Consider the following 26,112-nt stretch of genomic DNA (forward strand, 5'->3'; position numbering starts at 1 on the left):
CTGCATACCGGAATAGAAAACGAGATTGGATGGATAGAAAAGTTCTGAAAGGATGGCTGATCTGCTTTGTGAGACAGCGAAACTTTACACTGGCTGCACGAAGCAAGCAACAGCGCTTGGTTGATCCAGATGCATGATTCTCGCTTTGGGGCTTTTGTTGATTAATATCCAAGAAGTTCCGGGTTCAAATCCCCGATGAGCCTTGCTGTCCCACTACTTTGAGTGAAATGACACCAATTGGCTTCTGACATCTTCTCAGTATTGCTGTTGGTAGGATTGAATTACATGCAGAGCATGTTTGAGCTCCAGAGGACAGAGTGATGGAGTTCCCAAGACGCAACACATGTAAAGTAAATAAAATGTCTCAAGATGATGAAGAGATTGATGCTGAATGTGAATTTCCCCCAGTTCAGGCGGTCTCATTGATATTAGATGACGGGTTAGAGAACGACATATCGAAGTTTGCCGATGGCCCCAAAATGGGCAGCGTTGTGAGCAGTGTAGATAAAAGCATAACATTCCAGAGATACATTAATATAATAAATGAATGGCCAAAACCGTGGGGAATGGATTTCAATTTTGGCAAGTGTGAGGTCATCCACTTTGGACCTCACAAAAATAGGTTAGAATACCTTACAAAAGGTGAAAAATTCGAAACTGCGGAGTTCCAAAAGAACTTAGGTGTCCATGTACATAGATCATTAACATGTCATGGGCAGGTACAGGAAATTATCAAAAAGGCTAATGGAATGGTGGCCTACATATTTAGAGGACGAGAATACAAGGGAATAGACATTATTCTAGAGCTACACAAAGCTCTGGTTGGACCACACCTGGAGTACTGTGTTTAGTTCTGGGCACCGCTCCTTTGAAAGGATATACTGTCCTTGGAGGGAGTGCAGTGTAGATTTACTAGAATGATAACTGGACACGAAGCGTTAAATTGCTAGGAGAGATTACACAAACTATGGTTGTATTCCCTGCAATATAGTAGATTAAGGGCTGATGTGATCGAAATTATCAAGATATTAAGAGGAACTGATGAGTTATTTATATAGAAACTATTTCCGCTCGTTGGGCTGTCTCGGACTTGGGGGCATAGCCTAAAAATTGGAGTCAGACTTTCAGAAGTGAATTTGGGACAACTGTCCACAAGCAAAGGGAGGTAGAATTGTGGCAGTCTCTTCAACAAACGGCAGTTGACGCGAGCTCAATTGTTAATTTCAAACCCGTGATTGAGAGATTTTTGCTGACCAAAGGTATTTCGAGATCTGGGGCTCAGGCGGGCACAGAGAGTTCGGTCACAACTCAGCCATGATCTCATGGAGTTGCGGAACAGGATGGAAGGACCAAACACCAGACTCCTCTTCTGAAGTTCCTCCTTGGTGCAGAATGCAAAATGATCGTGCATTGGCCGGGAATCGAACCCAGGTCTCCCGCGTGGCAAGCGAGAATTCTACCCCTGAACCACCAATGCTGGCTTATACAACAGCTGCATGTTTCTCTATGGAATCCTGTCTGAACGAACATGCCGTTTACAGCTCCGATGAACGATTGGTTCAAGCGATGGTCTCAAAACTGCAATGGGGTTTTCCTGCCGAGGTTTCAATTCTGTTCGCAGTGCTACGGTTTAAAGATCTCTTCAATGCTCAAATACATTAAGTGGAATTAATTGACCACATTTACCTCTCTCCCATCATGAGAGATACTTCAACGTGGCCGGTGCTTTTAATTGGGCGTGCAATCTTATCTTCCAAGATTTCAAGACCGAGAAGCAATATCTCCCAATCTGTAACTTGAATTCTGCTAGATTGAAAAACCTGACATTTATACTCTTTATTTTCCTTGCATGCATCCCTCTATCTTTCCCTGTCTCTGTCTCTTGCCTCTCTGTGTGTCCCCTGATAGACTTCTCAGGCTTCCTGAACGGCGAAGGCTGAACGAAACTGCAACACCAGGAGAGAAGGTAATGAAAAGTACTGAGACGGTAGCAAAAGTAAAGGTGCAACCCAGTTGCAGCAGCCAATGTCAACACACTTATGTCTCTTCGCTCTCACAGTGAAACAAAGCACCAATTTGATTAAAGTATACTTATGGGAGAGTGCATATTATCACGATGCCGAGGCAGACGGCATTCATATCATAGAATCCTCGAAAGTTACACCACAGAAGGAAGCCATTCTGCACATCGTGCCTGTGCCGGCCGAAAAATCGGTACCGAGCCTCAAACCCCTTTCCAGCGTTTGGTCCCTGATCTTGTCGGTTACGGATCTTCACGTGCATATTGAAGTTTTTATTTTTCAATGCGATGAGGGTTTCCGCCTCTCCCACCCTTTCAGGCAGTGATTTTCCGACACCCATCACCCTCTGGGTGGAAAAAAATTCTTTCGCTCCCCTCTAATCCTTCCACTAATTACCTTAGATCCATGTATCCTGATTATTGACCTCTCTGTTAAGGGAAATAGGTCCTTACTATTCACTCTATCTCGGCTCGTCATAATTGTATACACCTCAATTAAATCTCCCAACAGCCTCCTCAGTTCCAAAGCAAACAACCCCAGCCTATCCAATCTAATCTCATAGCTAAAATTCTCCAGTTTGGCAACATTGTCGTAAATCTCCTTTGTACCCTTTCTCGTGCAATCACATCTTTCCTGTAATGTGGTGACCACACCTGTACGCAGTATTCTTGCTGTGGCCTAACTATTGTTTTATAAATTTCTACCATAACCTCCCTGCTCCTATATTCTATGCCTCGGCTAATAAAGGAGTTTATACTTGATGGCTTCTTAACCACCTTATCGACCTGTTCTGCTACCTTCTGGGATCTGTGGACATTCACTCCACTGTTCTGCTGTTTCTCTACATCTCTCAGTCTCCTCCCAAGCAATGTAGTTTAAGAGCAACTAATTCTGAAACGTCTTACTTCATAATTCAAGTCGTACAGTCGAAACCAATTTGGTAAAGGGAGACTAATATTGGTGACTGGAAGTAGTTAATGCACAACTTGATCTTGCTGGGTACCGGAATATAAAACGAGATTGAATGGACAGAAGAGGTCTGAAAGAATGGCAGATCGGCTGTGGGAGGCAGCACACCTTTAAATTGGCTGCACGTTTTTAGTATTAGCGGTTCGTTGGTTTCGGGATATTATTCTCGCTTATGAAGGTTATGCTAGGCGCTATACGCAAGATCTCAGCTTCAAATCCCGCACGATCCATGCTGTTTCACTGCTTTTAGTGAAAAGTCACCAATTAGCTTCCGACATCTTTTCGGTTTTGCTGTTGGTCGAATTGAATTCTGTCCAGAGAATGCTTGAGCTCCAGAGGACAGAGTGCGGAAGATTCCAAGGCGCAACACACGTGAAGTAAATAAAATGGGCCCGATTTTACCAGGGGTGCGGGTACTCGGCGGGGCGGCCAGCGGGCGCGGTGAAATTAGTGTGTTGCCCGCGCGATCGTTGCAGGCAACACACGAATTGGATCCACTGACCTGCTCCTCCGGGTTCCCCGATGCTGATCTGCGCGTTGGGCGGGATGCGCATGCGCAGTAAGATCTGTCAGCTGGAGGCGCTCTATTTAAAGGGGCAGTCCTCCACTGACAGATGCTGCCACAAACAGCAAAAATTACATCATGGAGCAGCCCAGGGGGAAGGCTGCTCCCAGTTTAATGATGCCTCACCCCAGGTATCATTAGATGGGGTGAGGAGGATGGGGAGGACAGAGATCTTCCCCCCGGCGGGCGGGAGGAAGCGGCCCACCTCTGCCACCAAGAAGGCCTGGCAGAGGGGGTCACCTGCGCCACCAACATATCGCCCACCTGCATACAGTGCAGGAGGCGCTCCAATGACCTCAGTAGGTCAGCAACAGTGAGAACACGTAGTCTTTCCCCTACACTACGCCTGCCACAACACTGCCCCCACCCCACATCTCCTTCGGCACTGCCAACACTACTCTGTCACATGACCCCTCATACCCACTCAAACCTCATCCTCAACTTACCTCCACCTACTCACCTCGCGAGTACTTACCCCGCCACTACCACGCAACCCAATCCTCATACAATCTCATGGCTCTATCCCATACTCACCCTCTCGTGCATCTCTCTCACGGCCAGCCTCACTCAACCTGCCACCACCTGTGCTCCAGCCACAGGGCATGCATCACATATGTGCAGTAGGCAGCGTAAGGCAAACGTGTCGTGAGCATGAAGGGGATGCACAAGGGTGTTTGAGGGATTGTCTTGGTTCTTACTTCTATTGAATTAAAGAACAACTCACATCACACATTATATTGGCACCACTACTGCCATGTCTTCGCGAATCCTGTCCGGTTTGTGCAATAATGCTCGCTCCTGGGTATCCCTATGAGGACCCACCACTGATGCCACCCAGTGTGTCACTGCAGAGTGGGTGTAGGTGTATTTGCAGGGTTCTTCTGCGCAGACGACTGAGAGACATCGGGGATGTCCCCGGTTGCAGCCTGGAAGGCTGTGGAGCAGAAGTTCGGGAGGGCAGTGGTGACTTTGACAGCGACAGGTAGGAAGCTGGTGCACGGGCCAGCCAGGAGCAGCTCGGCATGAAAGAGGCTGCAGATGTCCACGGCTACATGTCGAGTGACTCTGAGCCTCCGTGTGCACTGCTGCTCAGAGAGGTCCAGGAGGCTGAGCCTCGGCCTGTGGAACGTGTGGCGAGGGTAGTACCCTCTGAGACGCATCTCTCTCTGCGATAGCCCTCCCTCCTGCTGTACAGGTGGATGTGTCACAGCACTCTGTTGTGGAGCTCCACGTGTCAGAGGTGGACGGCGTGGATGGCGAGGCTGGTGAGGCTGGTGATGCCGTTCGCCCTCCGAGGAGGTCATGACTGCAGCTACGGCGGCCCCCATCCGCAAGATGTACATCTGAGGGGGTCCGCAATGTAGGTACATGTCTCCGGACCCCGGGGTAAGTGTGCAGGTTGGTGACTTCGACCATCAGGAGGAGGGTGGTGGAAGCCAAACTTTGTCCCAAGTGACAGAGTGGCCTCCTGCAATGGCTGAGGGTCTCCCCCCACCCCACCTGTCAAATGGACCTTTGCAGCTTCCACAGGCTGACGGCTGCAACACGTCCATTTCAACTGGGACTGTTTCCCCCAGTGTGTGAAACGGTCCCATGTTTATCCAAAATCACACACAGTGCCTTAATCAGGTCAGTTAATGACCTGAACAACCAAAGTAAATACACTCAAGTGGCATCACGTTGGCTTCATTTGCCTGCGGGATTCCCACCAGCGGGGGCTGCGCACGTCAGCGCGGAACCCGGAATGGGCGGGATCGAGGCGCGATCCGGTCCCGCTCCGGGATTTCGGGATTTTCGGGGCCCCCCCGCCGAGAACGCACCCAGTAGCGGGTGCTAAAATCGGGCCCAATGTATTTATATTTGCAATAGTGCCTCTGCTTGCTCTTCCCTAACTACTTTTGATATGTATTGATCCACTTTCTCCAGACCTGAGGTTTTGTCCTCTCTAAGTTTGATTAGTTTATTAATTAACTCTCACTTTTTTTCTTCAATGTCTTTACACCTTTTCTGATCTCTTCTTCTAATGTCCTGCCCACCTTGTTAGTCTCCTCAGGTAAATACTGAGGCAAAGTAAGCATTCAATTTTTCTGCCATTTCACTGTCATTATCTTTGAGTTTATCTTGTGTATCGCTTAGTGGCTCAATTAATTTGGTAAGTATCCTTTTGTTATTGATGTGTCTGCAGAATAATTTATTATTTCTTTTTATATTCCTTGAGAATTAATTTCCTAGATTCTCATTGCTTTCTGAATTGTTTTTTGACACCCTTCCTAACCTCTTCCTATTGCCTTTTGCCCAGAGCCTGACACCTCCCTGAAAGTCTGAAGGCTCCTCCAGAGTCTGACTCCTCCCCCAGAGCATGACTCCTCCTCCAGAGCCTGACCGCTTACTCAGAGCCTGACTCCACCCTCAGAGTCTGACTTCGCCCCAGAGTCCGGACTACGCCCCCAGAGACCTGACTCCCCCGCACAGTTTCTGATACCTCCCCAATGTCTGACTCCTCCCCCAGAGCCTGACTCCGCCCCCAGAGTCTGACCCCTCCCCCAGACACTGTCTCCTCCCCAGAGGCTGATTCCTCCTCCAGAGCCTGATTCCTCCACAAAAGCCGGCCTCCTCCTCCAGAATTTGACTCCTTCCCCTGAGCCTGATTCCTCCGCTTGCCTCAGTTTCTTTGGCTTTGATCAGGCACTGTACAGACGCAGAATCTTACGATCATAGACTGGTTACAGCACAGAAGGAGGCCATTTGGTCCATCGAGCCGGTGCCAGCTCTTTGTAAGAGCAATCGAGTTAGTTCCATTCCCCCGCTCTTTCCTTGTAGTCTTGCAAATTTAAACGCTTCAAGTGTTGATCCAATTCCCTTTTTAAAAGCTGCAATTGAATCTACCTCCACCGTCCTATCAGGCAGCACATTCCAGATAAGGAACATTTACTTTAAGATAATTAAAAGGTTCCATATGGCGGACAGAGAGAGGAAATGTTTCTATCTTGCGGCGGAGGCCAGAACGAGAGGTCATCGATATCAGATGGTCTCTGATGTGGTAAGAATGAGGAACTCGCCACCACGAGGAGCAGTCGGAGCAAACAGGACAGATGGATCACAGGGGAAGATGGAGGAGATGAATTGGGGAGGGAGGAGGCTCGTGTGGAGCTTGAACCGTGGCATGGACCAAACGGAATGAGTGGCCTGTTTCCCTGCTGTCGACTCGACGTAAACATCAATCCTGCTGCTGCACGGAAGGCAGACTGAGTTTGTGATTCCCAAGATAAGAACTTAAAAGGTAGAGAGGGCATCTGGATTTGAACCAAAGCCCTCTTAATCAGCAGTCAAACGCTCTACCACTGAGTTACACCCCCCACCTCTATGATGACTTCTTGCACACACAAGTTAACGGAGCTCAGTAACTGGCCGTCACCAATTTTGATACAACCAACCTGAATAGAAGCTTCATCAGTTATTCTGGGAGACAAATAACTACGGCAATCAGAAATGTTTCATGAATGGAGTGAGTCACACTGTTGTGTACAGATGCGATGTACAACCCAACATGGACAGTGTTGTCACTGAGCTTCAGTGAACACATCCTTACCACAGAACGCAGAACTCGAAGCACCAGATAAACGACCCCTGAATTTCAACGAGACGTTTATCCAGCTGCATTCAAATGCTCTCTCACTGTGCTCTGCTCCCAGCTCTTTAGATCGTTGCAGTCAACACAAGAAACACCAGGTTCAATGTGCAGTTTCTCAACATCATGCTCTCAGTGCCATATATGGAAGTGTACAGAATATCGCACCAATGTAATAAATATTCATCCAACAGGCATTAGGCAAGTGTGGACAGGAGGAGACAGTGTGTGAAGCGACTGTAACTTGTATGAAGTCAATAAACTCGTTTGCAGGTTGCGGAACAGAAGCAGGTCTTAATGAATGGAAACGTATGTAAATTGCAGAATTCACATCCTGGCCATGAAATAAGAGGCTGTGAAAGTTCAAAGTGTGAATCCTCCAGGAATTGAAAGTGGAAAATGCGAAAAAAAGTATCTTTTCATCCATCAGATGCAAGCAGAAAGTTCTGGTGACAGGGTTGCGGCCGTCTTTCTCAATCATTATTTTAAACCTTATTATGTTATGATCGCTATTACCTCGATGTTTCCCTACCCTGACATTTCTTAACTCCTCCGTTTCACTTCCCATTACGAGATCCAGCAGTGATTCATCTCTTGTCTGCCTGTCTTTGTTTTATCATTTCATCACTCCAGCCTGCTCTCCCTGCCTCACTCTCCCACTCAATCACTCACTCATTCACTTCTTCAATCACACACTCACTCATTCACTCACACACTCACTCACAAACTCACTCATTCACTCACTTACTCAGTCGTTCATTCGCTCATTCACTAACTCACTCACTCATTCACTCATGCACTTACTCGTTTACTCGCACACTCAATCACTCACACTTTCACTTAATCCCTCACTCGCTCATTCACTCATGCACTCATTCACGCACTCACCCGTTCACTCATACACTCACTCACTCAGTCACTCTCACTCACTCACTCACTCACTCACTCAGTCTCACTCACTCACTCACTCAGGCACTCACTCACTCACTTATTTACTCTCACTCACTCACTCACTCACACAATCATTCCACCCGAAGAGATTGAGAAAGACATAATTAAGACAAGGACCAAAGTGATAAATTGGATCAAAGCTCCTTTTGAGGGGATCAGAATGGAACTACTTCAGATAAACTGGAAAACATTTTGACAGACAAAGAGATAGAACAGCAGAGGTAAATGTTTAAAACGGAGATCAGGAGAAATATATTCCTCAAAATAACATGAACAAACTAGTCAATAATGAAACACCATTTGGTTGCCCATCCCAATATGTACACAATACATAACATAATAAAATTACATAATATTATAGAAAGGTTATAGGGGCGTTGGAGAAGATGCAAAAAAAAAACGATTTACTAGGATGATACCAGAACTGAGAGGATGTAACTATCAGGAAAGATTGAACAGGCTGGGGCTCTTTTCTCTAGAAAAGAGAAGGCCGTGGGGTGACCTGATAGAGGTCTTTAAGATTATGAAATTGTTAGACATGGAGAAAATGTTTCCACTTGTGGGGGAGTACAAAACCATCGGTCATAAATATAAGATCGTCATTAATAAATCCAACAGGGAATCCAGGAGAAACGTCTTTACCCAGAGAGGTGAAGAAAAGGTGGAATTCGCTACCACAAGGAATAGTTCAGGCCAGTAGCTTAAATGCATTTAAGGGGAAGCTCGATAAAATAACGAAGGATAAATGAATGGAAGGGTTTGCTGATAGGCTTAGATGTAGTATGCAGGAGGTTCACGTGGAGCATCAATGCCGGCATAGACCAGTTGGGCCAAATGGCCTGTTTCGCTGCTGCAGACTCAATGTAATTCAACATAAAGAAGATTCCTGCAGCTGCCGGGAAGGCAGACTGAGGGTCTGACTCACAACAGGATGAACTTAAAAAAAAAGGGGGCGGTTGTATTTGAACCATAGCCGTCTTAATCTGCATTCAAATGCTCTACCACTGAACTACACCCCCAGATCTCCGAAAGTCTTTTGCACACACAAGGTAACGGAGCTCAGTACCTGTCCGTCACCAATGTTGATGGAACCAACCGGAACAGACGCGTCATCAGTTATTCTGGGAGACAAACAACCACGGCAATCAGAAATGTTTCATGAATGGAGTGATTCGCACTATTGCGCACAGATGCGATGCACAACCGCACATGGAAAGTCTTTTCACTGAGCTTCAGTGAACACAACCTTACCACAGAACGCGGAACTAGAAGCACCAGATAAACGACACCTGCATTGCATCCAAATGTTTCTCCAACTGCAGTTAAATGCTCTCTCACTGTGATCTGACCCCAGCTCTTTCGATCGTTGACGTCTACACAAGCAACACCAGGTTCAATGTGCAGTTTCACAAGATCATGCTATCAGTGCCATATATGGACGTGTACAGCATATCGCATCAATGTAATAAGAACATAAGATAAGGACATAAGAAATAGGAGCAGGAGTAGGCCATACAGCCCCTTGAGCCCGCTCTGCCATTCAATCAGATCATGGCTGATCTTCGACCTCAACTCCACTTTCGCTTTCTATCCCCAAATCCCTTGATTCCCCGAGAGTCCAAAAATCTCTCCATCTCAGCCTTGAATATAATCAGCGACTGAGCATCCACAGCCCTCTGTGGTAGAGAATTCCAAAGATTCACAACCCTCTGAGGGATGAAATTCCTCCTCATCTCAGTCTTAAATGGGCGACCCCTTATCCTCAGACTATGCCCTCTACTTCTAGACTCTCCAGAAACATCCTCTCAGTAACTATCCTGTTAAGTCCCCCAATTTTCTTGTATGTTTCAATGAGATCACCCCTCAGTCTTCTAAACTCCAGAGAGTATCGGCCCATTCTACTCAATCTCTCCTCATAGGCCAACACTCTCATCCCAGAAATTAATCTAGTGAACCTTCGTTGCACCGCCTCTAAGGCAAGTATATACTTCCTTAGATAAGGAGACCAATACTGTACATAGTACTCCAGGTGAGGTCTCACTAAACCCTGTACTATTGCAGCAAGACTTCCTTACTTTTTTACTCCAACCCACTTGCAATAAAGGCCAACATGCCACTTGCTTTCCTAATTGCCTAATAAATAAGCATCCAGCAGGGATTCGGCAAGTGCGGAGAGGAGGAGCTCGTGTGCAAAGCAATGGTAACACATGTTAAGTCAATACATTCAGTTGCAGGTTTCGGAACAGAAATGGGTCTGAACTGAAGTCACCAAACAATGTACGTAGTGGGGAAAGTAATAAATCAACTTCACCACAAGAGGCTAAAATGACCCAATAGTAATGTGTTTTGATGGATTTGAAACAAGCACTCTTACGTGATTTATGTTTAAGTGTTCTATTGCTGAACTAAACCCACACAGGATAATATGCAATGTTACACCCTGGTTCAAAAAAGGGTGTATGGATAAACCCGGCACCGACAGGCCAGTGAGTTCAACCGCAGTGGTGAGGAAGGTTTTATAAAGAATAATCCAGGACAGATGTAAGAGTCACTTGGACAAATGTGGATTAATAAAGGAAAGCCAGCACGGATTTGTTGAAGGCAAATCGTGTTTAACTAACTTGGAATAAAATCATAGAAATGTTACATCAGGGAAGGGGGCCATTCAACCCATCAAGTCCGTGCCAGCTCGATGGAAGAGGAATCCAGCCAGTCCCACTCCCCCGCCCAATCCCGATAGCCCTGCACATTTTTTCGTTTCAAGTACTTATCCAGTTCCCTTTTGAAGGCCATGGTTGAATCTGCCTCCATCAGCCCCTAGTGCAGTGCATTCCTGATCCTAATCACTCGCTGTGTAAAAAAGTGTCCTCATGTATTATGTACCGATGAGGATCCACAAACAAGTGTTCTTTTATTATTGGCCCGATTGTTCTTCTGTTTAGAGGAATATATTTCTACTGAACTCTATTGGTCTCCGTTTTAAATATTTGCCTCTCCTGTTCTATCTCTTTGTCCGTCAACATTTATTGCAGTTTATCTTCCCTCGTTCCATTCTCATCCGCTCAAAATGAGCTTTGTTCTAATCTATCACTTTGGTCCTTGTCTTACTTCTGTCTTTCTCAATCTTTTACGGTGGAGGAATTGAGGGAGGGAGTGACTGTGTGAGGATGTGAATGAGTGAGTTAATTAGTGAATGAGTCTGTAAGTGAGAGAGTGTGAATGTGAGTGAGTCTGTGAATGAGTGAGTGAGTGATTGAGTGAGTGTGAGATAGGGGCTGGGACGGCTGGCAGGATCAACGAAATCACAAAATGGAGACAGGCAGACAAGAGAGGCATCGTTTCTGGATCTAGTAATAAAACGGATGAGAAAAGAAAAGTAATCGTAGGGGAACATGTCGGCTCTAGCGATCATAACATAATAGGGATTAAAAGAATGATGGTGGAAGAGGGCCAGAAGTCTGTCATCAGCACTTGCTGGCTCCATTTTACGGTCAAAGATAGCCTTTCAGCATTTTCCACTTTTATTTCATGGACAATTCACACTTTGAACACTCACAGCTTCTTATTTCATGGCCAGGATATGAATTCTGCAATTTACACGCTTTTCCATTCATTAAGACACACTTCTGTTCCGTAACCTGTAACTGAATATATTGACTTGACACGTGTTACAGTCACTTCACACACTATCTCCTCCTGTCCACACTTGCCTAATGCCTGCTGGATGCGTATTTATTACATTGATGCGATATTCTGTACAGTTACATATATGGCACTGAGAAACGGCCCATTGAACCTAGTGTTTCTTGTGTGGACTGCAACGATCTAAAGAGCTTGGGACAGAGAACAGTGAGAGAGCATTTAACCGCAGCTGGAGAAAACTCTGGTTCAAATTCAGGTGTCGTTTGTCTGGTGCTTCTATTTCCACGTTCTGTGGTCAGGATGTGTTCATTGAAGCTTAGTGACAAGGCTTTCCATGTCTGGTTGTGCATCGCATCTGTACACAATAGTGTGACTCTTTTCATTCATGAAACATTTTTGATTGCCGTAGTTATTTGTCTCCCAGAATAACTGATGGCGTTTCATTTCAGCATGGCGATATCAATATTGATGATGACCAGGTACTGAGCTCCATTACCTTGTGTGTGCAAAAAAACCGCCTAGGTGTGGGGGTTTAGCTCGGTAGTATAGCATTTGATTGGCGATCAAGCGGTCTTTGATTCAACTTCAGGCGCCCCCTCTATCTTTAAAATGTTTTCTCCAGAGAGTCATACAGTAAGTCTGTTCCTGCAGTTGCAGGTTTGTTATTTACGTTGAGTTGCATTGAGTCTACAGCAGGCCATTTGGCTCAAGTGTTCTATGTCAGCATCCAGACTCGTTCATCTGAAACTCCCCATCCAGCTTCCATTCCTTTCTCCTTCGTGTGCTAATCTAGTTTCCCCTTAAATGCATCGAAGTTATTTAACTCAACTATTCCATTTGATAGCCTTTTCAACATTCTTACAACCCTTTGGGTAAGGAAGTTCCTTCTGAATTCCTTTGTGGATTTATTAGATTATCTGATATTGATAACCTCCAGTAATGGACTCCCCACAAGTGGAAACATTTTCTCTACCTTTACCCTATCTTATGTACCCCCGAGTGGTCCTAATAATCTGGCAAGTATACTTCTGTTATTGATGTGTCTGTTGAAGAATTTTCTATTTCATTTTATATTCCTTAAGAATTAATTTCCTTGTTTCTCATCGCTTTCTGAATTGTTTTTTGACATCCTTCCAAACCTCCTCATGTTCCCTTTTGCCCCAAACCTCTTTCTATTCCCTTTTGCCTGACCAATCCCCCAGAGTCTGACCCCGCCCTCGGCGTCTGACTCCTAACCCAGAGACTGGACTGCTACCCCAGAGTCGGACCCCGCTCCTCGCGTCTGACGCCTGCCCCAGAGTCTAACCCCTCCATAGGGTGTGACTCCACCCACAGAGTCTAACTCCTCCACCAGAGCGTGATAACTCATTCAGAGCCTGAGTCCTCCTCCAGACATTGACTCCTCCCCCAGAGCCTGAATCCTCCCCCACAGTCTGACTCCTCCCAATGACTCAGTTTCCTTGACTTTGATCAGTCACTGTGCAGACGTAGAATTATAGAATCAACGATTGGTTACAGCACAGAAGGAAGCCATTTGGCCCATCGAGCCCGTGCCGGCTCTTTGTTAGGGCAATGCAGTTAGTCCCATTCCCCCGCTCTTTCCCCGTAACCCTGCAATTTTAATCCCTTCAAGTGTTTATCCAATTACCTTTCTGAAAGCTGCAATTGAATCTGCATCCACTGTCCGAATGAGGCAGCGCATTCCAGATCATAAACACTTTCCTTAAAATAAATAATGGCTTTAATAAGGTGGACTGGGATGGAGGAAATGTTTCCATCATGTGGGGAAGACCAGAACGAGAGGTCATCGCTATAAGATGGTCACCAGTGTGGTGAGAATGTGGAACTCGCCACCAGGAGGAGAAGTCGGAGCAAACAGGACAGATGGGTGAAAGGGAAGATGGATGAGCACAGGATGGGGGACAGGGACGGAAGGGGAGTGTGATTGGGTGAGATGAAGTGTGGAGGGAGGATGCTCGTGTGGAGCATCAACAGCGGCATTGACCAAAGGAAATGAGTGGCCTGCTTCCCTGCTGTAGACTCGATAAAAACATCAATTCTGTTGTTGCAGGGAAGGACGGACTGAGTGTCTGATTCCCGAGATAAGAATTTAAAAGGAGGAAACTGGATTTGAACCAGAGACCTCTTTATCTGCCGTTAAATGCTCGGTGATGATTTCGTGCACAGACAAGGTAACGGAGCTCAGTATCTGGCAGTCACCATTGTTGATATAACCAACCTGAATAGAAGCTTCATAAGTTATTCTGGGAGACAAATAACTATGACAATCAGAAATGTTTCATGAATGGGGTGAGTCACACTATTGTGTATAGGTGCGATGCACAACCCAACATGGAAAGCCTTGTGACTAAGCTTCAGTGAACCCATTCTTACCACAGAACGCGGAACAAGAAGCACCAACCAAAGGAAACCTGAATTTCAACCAGAGGTTTCTCCAGCTGCAGTCAAATGCAATCTCACTGTGCTCTGCCCCAGCGGCCAACACAAGAAACAGCAGGTTCAATGTGCAGTTTCACAATATCATGCTCTGTCTGCCATATTTGGAAGTGCACTGAATATCGCATCAATGTAATAAATAATCGTCCAGCACGTATTAGGCAAGTGTGGACAGGAGGAGACAGTGTGTGAAGTGACTGTAAGTTGTTTTAAGTCAATACATTCGATTGCAGGTTGCGGAACAGAAGTGGGCCTTAATGAATGGAAAAGTGTGTAACATGCAGAATTCACAACCTGGCCATGAAATAGGAGGCTGTGAGTGTCCAAAGTGTGAATCCTCCAGGAAAAGAAAGTGGAAAATTCTGAAAAGTCTGATTTTTTCCGTCAGATGGAGGCAAAAATTGGTGGCGACAGGCTTGTGGCCGTCTTTCTCAATCATTATTCGAAACTTAGTTATGTTATGATCGCTATTGCCTAGATGTTCCCCGAAACTGACATTTCTTATCTCCTCCGTTTCACTTCCAATTACTAGATGCAGCAGTGATTCCTCTCTTGTCTGCCTGTCTTTGTTTTATCATTTCATCGCTTCAGCCTGCTCTTCCTGCCTCCCTCTCGCAGTCAATCACTCAAACACTCACTCATTCACACACTAACTCATTCACTCACTCACTGCCACAATCCCTCTACCCGAAGAGATTGAGAAAGTTATTAGTAAGACAAAATAATAGATTGGAACAAAGCTAATTTTCAGAGGATGAGATTGGAACTACGTTAAATAAACTGTAAAACATTTTGACAGACAAAGAGATAGAACAGCAGAGGCAAATATTCAAAACGGATATCAATAGAGTTTGGCAGAAATATATTCCTCAAAAAACAAACTAGTCAATATTGAAACACCATTTGGTTGCCCATCCCCATCTGTAGACAATACATAAAATAATAAAATTACACAATATTATAAAAAGGATATCGAGGCATTGGAGAAGGTGCGTAAAAGATTTACTGGGATGATACCAGAACTGAGATGAGACATCTATCAGGAAAGATTGAACAGGCTGCGGCTCCTTTCTCTAGAAAAGAGAAGGCTTAGGGGTGACCTGATCGAGGTCTTTAAGATTATAAACATTTTAGACACAGAGAAAATGTTTCCACTTGTTGGGGAGTCCAAAATCATAGGTCATCAATATAAGATCGTCACTGATAAATCCAATAGGGAATTCAGGAGAAACTTATTTTCCCAGCGAGCGGTGAGAATGTGGAACTCGCTACCACAAGGAATAGTTGAGGGGAATATTGTAGATGCATTTTAGTGGAAGCTGGATTATCATATGGGGGAGAAATGAATCGAAGGTTATGATGATAGGGTCAGATGAAGTAGGGAGGGAGGAGGCTATTGTGGAGCATCAATGTCAGCATAGACCAGTTGGGCCGAGTGGCCTGTTTCTCTGCTGTCGACTCAATTTTGCTCAACATAAACAACAAACCTGCAGCTGCAGGGAAGGTAGACCGACGGAATGACTCCCAACAGGATGCAGTTAAAAAAGGGAGAGCGGATATCTGGATTTGCACCAACGACATCATGATTTGCAGTTAAATGCTCGACCACTGAGCTACACCCCCACATCTGTGATGATTTCTTGCTCACAAAACGTAACGGAGCTCAGTACCTGGCAGTCAGCAATGTTAATATAACCAACCTGAAAAGAAGCTTCATCAGTTTGTAAGTGCACCAAATCATCACAGATGTCAAGGTGTGGCTCAGTGTTAGAGCATATAACTGCAGATTACAAGATTTTCGGTTCAAATCCAAACGCCTCCTTGCACGTTTAACTTCTTACCTTGGGAATCGTGCACTCAGTCAGCCTTCACTACAGCAGTAAAATTGTTGTTTACATCGAGTCGACAGCAGAGAAACAGGCCCACTCGTTTGGTTTCTGCCATCGTTGATGCTCCACACAAGCATCCTCCCACCCGACTTCATCTCACGCGATCTCCCTCCCCTCCCGTTCTTTTCTCCCTCGTCTGGTGCTCCGGCGAAGAAACATAGAAAATAGGAGCATATTCGGCCCTTCGAGCCTGCTCTGCCATTCAATATGACCTTGGCTGATCCTCTATCTCAATACCATATTCCCGCTCTCTCCACATACCCCTTGATGCCTTCAGTGTCTTGAAATCGATCTCTCTCATTCTTCAATATATTCAGTGATTTGGCCTCCACAGCCTTCTGTGGTAGAGAATTCCACAGGTTCACCACCGTCTGAGTGAAGAAATTTCTCCTCATCTCAGTCCTAAATGTCCTACCCCGTACCTGTGACCCCTTGTTCTGGACCCCTCGGTCAGCGGAAACATCCTCCCAGTATCCAATCTGTCTAGTCCTGTCAGAATTTTTTTGTTTCAATGAGATCAGCTCTCATTCTTCTAAATTCGAGTGAATACAGGCCGAGTCAACCCAATCTCTCCTCTTCAGGGTCAGGCCCTGAGGGCGGAGTCAGATACAGGGGCGGGTTCACTTTCTGGGGGAAGCGTCAGATTATCGGGTCGGGGCGGGTGTCTGGCTCTGAGGCAGGATTAAAGCTCTGGGGAAGAGTCAGGCTCTGGGGGAGGAGTCAGTCTCTGTAGGCGGAATCAGGCTCTGGGGGAACAGTCAGACTCGAGGGAGGGGACCGACTCTGAGGGAGGAGTAAGGCTCTGGGGAGGAGTTAGACTCTGAGGGAGGAGTGAGGCTCTGAGGGAGGACTCAGACGCTGTGGAGGTGTCCGGCTCTTCGGGCGGAGTCAGTCATTGAGGTAGGAGTCAGTCATTGGGGGAGGAGTCAGTCATTGGGGGAGGAGTCAGGCTCTGGGACAGTGGTCAGACTCGGTGTCGGGTCAGACTCTGGAGGAGGTGACAGATTCTGGGGCAAGGTTCAGACTCTGGGGGAGGAGTCCGACTCTGGAGGTAGGGTCAGACTCTGGGGGAAGGGTCAGACTCTGGGGCAGAGGTCAAAGGCTGGGGGAGGGGATCCGACACTGAGTGCCGTGTCAGATTCTGAGGGCGGAGGCAGACTCGAACGGAAGAGTTAAATTCTGAGGGACGGGTCAGGCTCTGGAGGTGGAGTCATATTCTTGCCTATCAGAATAACTCATGAAGGTTCTTTTCAGAATGGTGCGATCAATGTTGATGATGGCCAGGTGCTTGACTCCATTGACTTGTGTGTGCTAACGCTTCATGCAGATGTGGGGGTGTAGCTCAGCGGTAGAGCATTTGACTGCAGATCAAGAGGTCTTTGGTTCAAATCCAAGCGCCCCCTCTATCTTTTAATTGTTCCCTGTCGGAAGTTATGCAGTCAGTCTGTTCCTGCAGCTGCAGGATTGTTATTGATATTGAGTCCACAGTTGGCCATTTTGCCCACTTGTTCGATGCCAGCGTCCATTCTCCACACAGGCCCTATTCCTCCCTCGTTCATCTCACCCTTCCATTCCCGTCCCCTCTCGACTTTGAGGGAGTGCCAGAGAGAGATTAATCACCTTCTTAAATATTTCCCACTCCTGTTCTATCTCGTTGTCAATTTTTTTCAACTTCCCCAGTTCTATTCTAATCCGTTCAAAATTAGTTTGTTTCAAATCAATTACTTTGTTATTTGTCTCACTTAAGTATTTCTAAATATTTTACTGAGGAGGGATTGAGGGAGGGAGTGAGTGTGTGAGTGAGGGAGGGAGGAAGTGAGCGAGGGAGGGAGGGAGTGAGTGAGTTCGTGAGCGTTTGAGTGAATGAATGAGTGAAAGCGAGAGGGTGACGGATAGAGCAGGCAGGAACGAATGTAATGATAAAAGGGAGACAGGTGGGCAAGAGAGGAATCACTGCTTGATCCAATAATGGAAAATGAAACGGTGCAGGTAAGAGAAGTAAGTGTAGGAGATTAGCCAGGCACTCGCGGCAAGATTTAAAATAATGATTGAGAAACACGGCCACAAGCCTGTGGCCAGCAATTTCGATTCGAATCCGGAGGGTCAAACAGAGGCTTTTGAGCATTGTCCACTTTGGACATTCACGGTCTCTTATTTCATGGTTAGGATGTGAATTCTGCAATTTAGACACTTTTCCATTTGATAAACCAACTTCTCTTCCGTAACCTGTAACTGAATATTTTGACTTAACACATGTTACAGTCGCTTCACACACTATCTCCTCCTGTCCACACTTGCCTAATACCTGCTGGAAGCTTATTTATTAAACTGATGCGATATTCTGTACACTTACATATATGGCACTGAGAGCATGATCTTGTGAAACTGCACATTGAACCTGTTGTTTCTTGTGTTGACTGCAACGATCGACAGAGCTAGGGGCAGAGCAGAGTGAGAGAGCACTTGACAGCTGCTGGAGAAAAATCTGGTTGAAATTCAGGTGTCGTTTGTCTGGTGCTTCCAGTTCCGCGTTCTGTGGTAAGGATGTGTTCACTGAAGTTTAGTGACAAGGCTTTCCATGTTGGGTTGTGCATCGCATCTGTACACAATAGTGTGACTCACTCCGATCATGAATCATTTCTGATTGCTGTAATTATTTGTGTCCCAGAATAACTGATGAAGCTTCTTTTCAGATTGGTTCTCACTTCAGTGATGACTGCCAGGTACTGAACTCCGTTGCATTACTTCATCCGTGGACGATATCAGTGGGTGCATTGCTTAATTGCAGTGTTTCATTGTAAATCAAGCGATCGCTGGTTTAAATCCCCATACTCCCTCTTCTTTCTAAATGATTTTGTGATTCATACAGTAAGTCTGAATTCCCTGTAGCAGCAGGATTGTTGTTTGCATTGAAGCTTCAGCAGAGAAACAGGTTAGCTATCTCGATTGGTCACTTCCGGTATTTATGCACCACATGAGTCTCCTCCTGCCCGATTCCATCTCGTTCTATCAGCCATACATTCCTTTCTCTTTCATCTCTTTATCGAGCTTCCCTTTTAAAGCATCTATGCCATTTGCCTCAACGATTCCTTTTGGTGGCGAGTTCCACATTCTTACCGCCCTTTGGGTAAAGAAGATTCTCCTGAATTCCCTCACAAATGGAAACGTTTTTTCTACGTCAACCCTATCGAACGCTTTCAAAATCTTAAAGACCTCTATCAGGTCACCCCTCAGTCTTCCCTTTTCTAGAGAAAAGAGCTTCAACCTGTTTAGTCCTCCTGAGAAGTATATGCTCCGAGTTCTATTATCATCCTTGTGAATCTTTTTTTCAGCTTTGCCAATTCCTCTTTATTCTTCTTATAATCTGTCGACCAGAATTGTTCACGTTACTCCAAGTGTGGTTTCCTTTTTCACTTCACCTCTGAACTTTCCATTCTCAGCCTGGTTCTGACTTTTATTATCAACCTGACATGTGCCATACGGCCACTTCCTCTGCTTCATTTTATTCTCTATCTCCTTCGTCATCCAGAGAGCTCTGGCTTTAGTTGCCCTACCCTTTCCTCTTGTGGGAATGGACACAGACTGTACCCGAACAATCTCCTCTTCAAAAGCCGCCCATTGCTCGATTACAGTTTTGATTCCATTTTACCAGGGCCGGATCAGTTCTCAACCCTCTGTAATTGACCCTCTTCCAATGAAGTATTTTTACTCTAGATTAATCCTTCTCCTTTTCCATTGTAATTCCAATCCTTATGATACTCTGTTCGCTGTTCCCTAAATGCTCCCCCAAGGACAATTGCTCCACATTAACTATCTCAATCCCTAGAACCAGGTCCAGCATTGCCTCCTAACTAATAGGTTACAGTTGCTTCACACACTAGCTCCTCCTGCCACACTTGCCTAATGCCTGCTGGATGCATCTTTATTATATTCTGTACACTTACATATATGACACTGATAGCATGATCTTGGAAAACCACGCATTGAATCTGGCACTGCATTTGTTGACTGCAAGTATCTAAAGAGCTGGGGGCAGAGCACAGTGACAGAGGACTTAAAGCAGCTGAAGACATCTGCTTGAAATTCTGATGTTGTTTGTCTGGTGCTTCGAGTTCCGCGTTCTGTGCTAAGGATGTGTTCACTGAAGCCGAGAGACAAGGCGTTCCAAGTTGGGTTGTGCATCGCATCTGTACACAACAATGTGACTCAATCCATTCATGAAACATTTCTGATTGCCGTAATTATTTGTCTCCCAGAATAACTCATGAAGCTTCTTTTCATGTTGGTAATATCAACATTGGTGATTGCCAGCTACTGAGCTCCATGACATTGTGCGTGCAAGAGTATTGAACAGATGTGGGGGTGTATCTCAGTGATCGAGCTTTTGACTGCAGATCAAGAGGTCTCTGGTTCGAATCCAGGCGACCCTTGCACATTCGAAGTGCTTCTTTTGGGGACTCAGAAAATCAGTAATCTGTCGCTGTCGTTGTTGACATTGAGTTTGCCGCACAGATCCAGGCCTTTTGACCCAACGGGTTTGTGCCAGCCTTTATGCTTCACACAAGGCACATCCCTCCCTAATTCATTTGCCCCCATCCGCACACTCTTCCATTCCTTTCGCCCCGTGTGTTTATCTAGTTTGCCATTTCATGTATCGATGTTATTTGCCTCTTTATTCATCCACAATGTTTCATTATGAACGATTTGTTGTTTTTATTTAGAGGAATGAATTTCTCTTGAACTCTATTGATCACCGTTTCAAATATTTCCCAAAACCTGTTCTATATCTTTGTCAAGATTTTTTCCAAGTTCACCTTCCCAGGTTCCAATCTCATCCCCTCAAAAATAGTTTGATTCCAATCTATTAATTTGTTCTTTGTCTTACTGATGTCTCTCTCAATCTTTACGGTGGAGGATTGAGGGAGGGAGTGAGGGAAGGAGGGAATGAGGGATGGATAGAGTGAGTGAATTAGCGTGTTCGTAAGTGTGCGAGTGACTGAATGAGTGAGAGCGAGAGGGAGGCAGGGAGAGCAGGCAGGAGCGATAAAATTACAAAACAGAGACAGGCAGACAAGAGAGGAATCACTGCTGGATCTAGTAATGGGGAATGAAACGGAGGAGATAGGAGAAGTGAGTGTAGGCGAATATCGAGGCACTAGTGATAAGGTTTAAAATAATAATTGAGAAAGACGGCCACACGCCTATTGCCAGCACTCTCTGCGAGCATCCGCGGGCCAAATGGAGGCTTTCAGCATTTTCCACTTTTATTTCCTGGCGACGTCTCACTTTCGACACTCACAGCTTCTTATTTCATGGCCAGGATGCAATTTACACACTTTCCCTTTCGTTTAGTCCCACTTCAGTTCCGTAACCTGTAAATGAATCTATTGACTTAACAAATATTACAGTCACTTCACACACTATCTCCTCCTGTCCACTCTTGCCAAATGCCTGCTGGATGTTTATTTATTGCATTGATTCGATATTCTGTACACTTACATATATGGCACTGAGAGCATGATCTTGTGAAACTGCACATTGAACCTGCTGTTTCTTGTGTTGACTGTAACGATCTACAGATTTGGGGCAGAGCACAGTTAGAGAGCACTTGACAGCTGTTGGAGAAACATCTGGTTGAAATTCAGGTGTCGTTTGTCTGGTGCTTCCAGTTCCGCGTTCTGTGGTAAGGATGTGCTCACTGAAGTTTAGTGACAAGGCTTTCCATGTCGGGTTGTGCATCGCATCTGTACACAATAGTGTGACTCACTCCGTTCATGATTCATTTCTGATTGCTGTATTTATTTGTCTCCCAGAATAACTGATGAAGCTTCTTTTCATGTTGGTAATATCAACATTGGTGACTGCCAGCTACTGAGCTCCATTACATTGTGCGTGCAAGAATGGTCAATAGATGTGGGGGTGTAGCTCAGTGGTAGAGCATTTGACTACAGATCAAAAGGTCTCTGGTTCGAATCCAGTTGCCCCCTTGCACATTCTAAGTGTTTCTTTTGGGGACTCAGAAAATCAGTAATCTGTCGTTGCTCATGTTGAGTTTGCCGCACAGATCCAGGCCTTTTGACCCAACGGGTCTGTGCCAGACTTTATGCTTCACACAAGACTCCTCCCTCCCTACTTCATTTGCCCCCATCCGCACACTCTTCCATTCCTTTCGCCCCCGTGTGTTTATCTAGTTTGCCATTTCATGTATCGATGTTATTTGCCTCAACTACTCATCAAGGGAGCGAATTCCACATTCTTGCAACTCTTTGGTCATGAAGTTTCCCATGAATTCTCTATTGGATTTATCAGTGACTATCTTATATTGATAACCGATAGTTTTAGAGTCCCCTACGAGTGGAAACATTTTCTCCACGTCGACCCAATCAAACCCTTTCATTATCCAAAGACCTCCATCATGTCAGCCATCAGCCTGTTAAATCTATCCTGAAAGGTATTCTCTTTCAGTTCTGGCATCATCATTATTTTCACCTTCGCCAATTCCTCGATATCCTTTTGATAATAGGGAGACCAGAAGTGTTCACAGTGCTCCACGTGTGGTTTAACCAAGGATCTCGGACAACAGGTACACAAATCACTAAAAGTGGTGACGACATTAAAAAAAACAAGCCAAGCACTGGGGTTCATTTCCAGGGGGATAGAATTGAAAAGCGGAGAAGTTATGTTAAGCATGTATAGTCTCCCTGATAAATACTGAGACAAAGTAACTATTCAATATTCCAGCCATTTCACTGTTATTACCTCTGAGTATATCTTGTGTATCCCTTGTTGGCCCTATCCCTATCCTGATGTTATTGACATTTCAGTGCAATAATTGACTATTTCTTGACAATTTAATTTTGTATTTCCTTTCTGCTTTCCTGATTGCTTGTTGACATCCTTCCTAACGTCTTCATGTTCCCCTTTATCATCCTTTCCTTTATTGTCCATGTAGTTAGAATATGCATTTGTTCAATTTCAATTTTACGCTTATCTCTTTATTCATCCACAATGTTTCATTATTGAATATTTGTTGTTTTTTTTTTGGAGGAATGTATTTCTCTTGAACTCTATTCATCACCGTTTCAAATATTTCCCAACACCTGTTCGATTTCTTTGTCAAGATTTTTTCCAAGTTCACCTTCCCAGGTTCCAATCTCACCCCCTCAAAAATAGTTTGTTTCCAATCTATTAATTTGGTCTTTGTCTTACTGATGTCTCTCTCAATCTTTACGGTGGAGGGATTGAGGTTGGGAGTGATGTGTGAGTGAGTGAGGGAGGGAGTGAGGGAAGGAGGGAATGAGGGATGGATAGAGTGAGTGAATTAGCGTGTTCGTGAGTGTGCGAGTGACTGAATGAGTGAGAACGAGAGGGAGGCAGGGAGAGCAGGCAGGAGCGATAAAATTACAAAAGAGAGACCGGCAGACAAGAGAGGAATCACTGCTGGATCCAGTAATGGGGAATGAAACGGAGGAGATAGGAGAAGTAAGTGCAGGCGAATATCGCGGCACGAGTGATAAGGTTTAAAATAATAATTGAGAAAGACGGCCACACGCCTATTGACAGCACTCTCCGCGAGCATCCGCGGGTCAAATAGAGGTTTTCAGCATTTTCCACTTTTATTTCCTGGCGACGTCACAATTTCGACACTCACAGCTTCTTATTTCATGGCCAGGATGCAATTTACACACTTTCCCTTTCGTTAAGTCCCACTTCAGTTCCGTAAACTGTAAATGAATCTATTGACTGAACAAATATTACAGTCACTTCACACACTATCTCCTCCTGTCCGCTCTTGCCAAATGCCTGCTGGATGTTTATTTATTGCATTGATTCGATATTCTGTAGACTTACACATATGGTAGTGAGAGCATGAACTTGTGAAACTGCACATTGAACCTGTTGTTTCTTGTGTTGACTGTAACGATCTACAGAATTGGCGCAGAGTACAGTGAGAGAGCACTTGACAGCTGCTGGAGAAACATCTGGTTGAAATTTAGGTGTCGTTTGTCTGGTGCTTCCAGTTCCGCGTTCTGTGGTAAGGATGTGCTCACTGAAGTTTAGTGACAAGGCTTTCCATGTCGGGTTGTGCATCGCATCTGTACACAATAGTGTGACTCACTCCGTTCATGATTCATTTCTGATTGCTGTATTTACCTGTCTCCCAGAATAACTGATGAAGCTTATTTTCATGTTGGTCATATCAACATGGTGACTGCCAGCTACTGAGCTCCATTACATTGTGCGTGCAAGAATGTTCAACAGATGTGGGCGTGTAGCTCAGTGGTAGAGCATTTGACTGCAGATCAAGAGGTCTCTGGTTCGAATCCAAGCGCCCCCTTGCACATTCCCAGTGCTTCTTTTGGGGAGTCAGAAAATCAGTAATCTGTCGTTGTTAAAATTGAGTTTGCCGCACAGATCCAGGCCATTTGACCCAACGGGTCTGTGCCAGCCTTTCGGCTTCACACAAGACTCCTCCCTCCGAACTTCACTTGCCCACATCCGCACACTCTTCCATTCCTTTCGCCCCCGTGTGTTTATCTCGTTTGCCATTTCATGTATCGATGTTATTTGCCTCAACTACTCCTTACGGGAGCGAATTCCACATTCTTGCAACTCTTTGGAAAATAAGTTTCCCATGAATTCTCTATTGGATTTATTAGTGACTATCTTATATTGATAACCGATAGTTTTAGAGTCCCCTACGAGTGGAAACATTTTCTCTACGTCGACCCAATCAAACCCTTTCATTATCCAAAGACCTCCATCATGTCAGCCATCAGCCTGTTAAATCTATCCTGAAAGGTATTATCTTTCAGATCTGGCATCATCATTATTTTCACCTTCGCCAATTCCTCGATATCCTTTTTATAATAGGGAGACCAGAAGTGTTCACAGTGCTCCAAGTGTGGTTTAACCAAGGATCTCGGACAACAGGTACACAAACCACTAAAAGTGGCGACGACATAAATAAAAACAAGCCAAGCACTGGGGTTCATTTCCAGGGGGATAGAATTGAAAAGCGGAGAAGTTATGTTAAGCATCTATAGTCTCTCTGATAAATACTGAGGCAAAGTAACTATTCAATATTCCAGCCATTTCACTGTTATTACCTGTGAGTATATCTTGTGTATCGCTTGTTGGCCCTTTCCCTATCCTGATGTTATTGACGTTTCAGTGGAATAATTGACTATTTCTTGATAATTTAATTTTGTATTTCCTTTCTGCTTTCCTGATTGCTTGTTGACATCCTTCCTAACGTCTTCATTTTCCCCTTTATCATCCTTTCCTTTATTGTCCATGTGGTTAGAATATGCATTTGTTCAATTTCTATTTTACCCTTATCTCTTTATTCATCCACAATGTTTCGTTATTGAATATTTGTTGTTTTCTTTAGAGGAATATAGGTCTCTTGAACTCTATTGATCACCGTTTCGAATATTTCGCAAAACCTGTTCTCCATCGTTGTCAAGATTTTTTCCAAGTTCACCTTCCCAGGTTCCAATCTCACCCCCTCAAAAATAGTTTGTTTCCAATCTATTAATTTGGCCTTTGTCTTACTGATGTCTCTCTCAATCTTTACGGTGGAGGGATTGAGGTAGGGAGTTTGTGTGTGAGTGAGTGAGGGAGTGATGGAGGGAGTGAGGGAAGGAGGGAATGAGGGATGGATAGAGTGAGTGAATTAGCGTGTTCGTGAGTGTGCGAGGGACTGAATTAGTGAGAGCGAGAGGGAGGTATGGAGAGCAGGCAGGAGTGATAAAATTACAAAAGAGAGACAGGCAGACAAGAGTGGAATCACTGCTGGATCTAGTAATGGGGAATGAAACGGAGGAGATAGGAGAAGTAAGTGCAGGCGAATATCGAGGCACAAGTGATAAGGTTTAAAATAATAATTGAGAAAGACGGTCACACGCCTATTCCCAGCACTCTCTGCGAGCATCCGCCGGCCAAATAGAGGCTTTTAGTATTTTCCACTTTTATTTCCTGGCGACG

At 45.1% G+C, this 26,112-nt stretch overlaps 5 non-coding genes across 5 annotated transcripts; 3 read left to right on the plus strand and 2 right to left on the minus strand.

Moving 5' to 3' along the window:
* Window positions 1–1,406: 1,406 nt before the first annotated feature.
* trnag-gcc (transfer RNA glycine (anticodon GCC)) lies at window positions 1,407–1,477 on the minus strand. Its single transcript has one exon. It is a non-coding gene; the product is annotated as a tRNA-Gly (tRNA).
* A 5,362-nt stretch (window positions 1,478–6,839) lies between these two features.
* Window positions 6,840–6,911, minus strand: trnas-gcu (transfer RNA serine (anticodon GCU)). Its single transcript has one exon. It is a non-coding gene; the product is annotated as a tRNA-Ser (tRNA).
* Window positions 6,912–17,453: 10,542 nt separating this feature from the next.
* On the plus strand, window positions 17,454–17,525 carry trnac-gca (transfer RNA cysteine (anticodon GCA)). Its single transcript has one exon. It is a non-coding gene; the product is annotated as a tRNA-Cys (tRNA).
* A 4,512-nt stretch (window positions 17,526–22,037) lies between these two features.
* trnac-aca (transfer RNA cysteine (anticodon ACA)) lies at window positions 22,038–22,109 on the plus strand. Its single transcript has one exon. It is a non-coding gene; the product is annotated as a tRNA-Cys (tRNA).
* A 2,279-nt stretch (window positions 22,110–24,388) lies between these two features.
* On the plus strand, window positions 24,389–24,460 carry trnac-gca (transfer RNA cysteine (anticodon GCA)). The gene has a single exon. It is a non-coding gene; the product is annotated as a tRNA-Cys (tRNA).
* The last annotated feature ends 1,652 nt before the right edge of the window (window positions 24,461–26,112 follow it).

Source organism: Heptranchias perlo, chromosome 20 (genome assembly GCF_035084215.1).
Source record: "Heptranchias perlo isolate sHepPer1 chromosome 20, sHepPer1.hap1, whole genome shotgun sequence".
In the NCBI taxonomy this organism is placed as follows: domain Eukaryota; kingdom Metazoa; phylum Chordata; class Chondrichthyes; order Hexanchiformes; family Hexanchidae; genus Heptranchias; species Heptranchias perlo.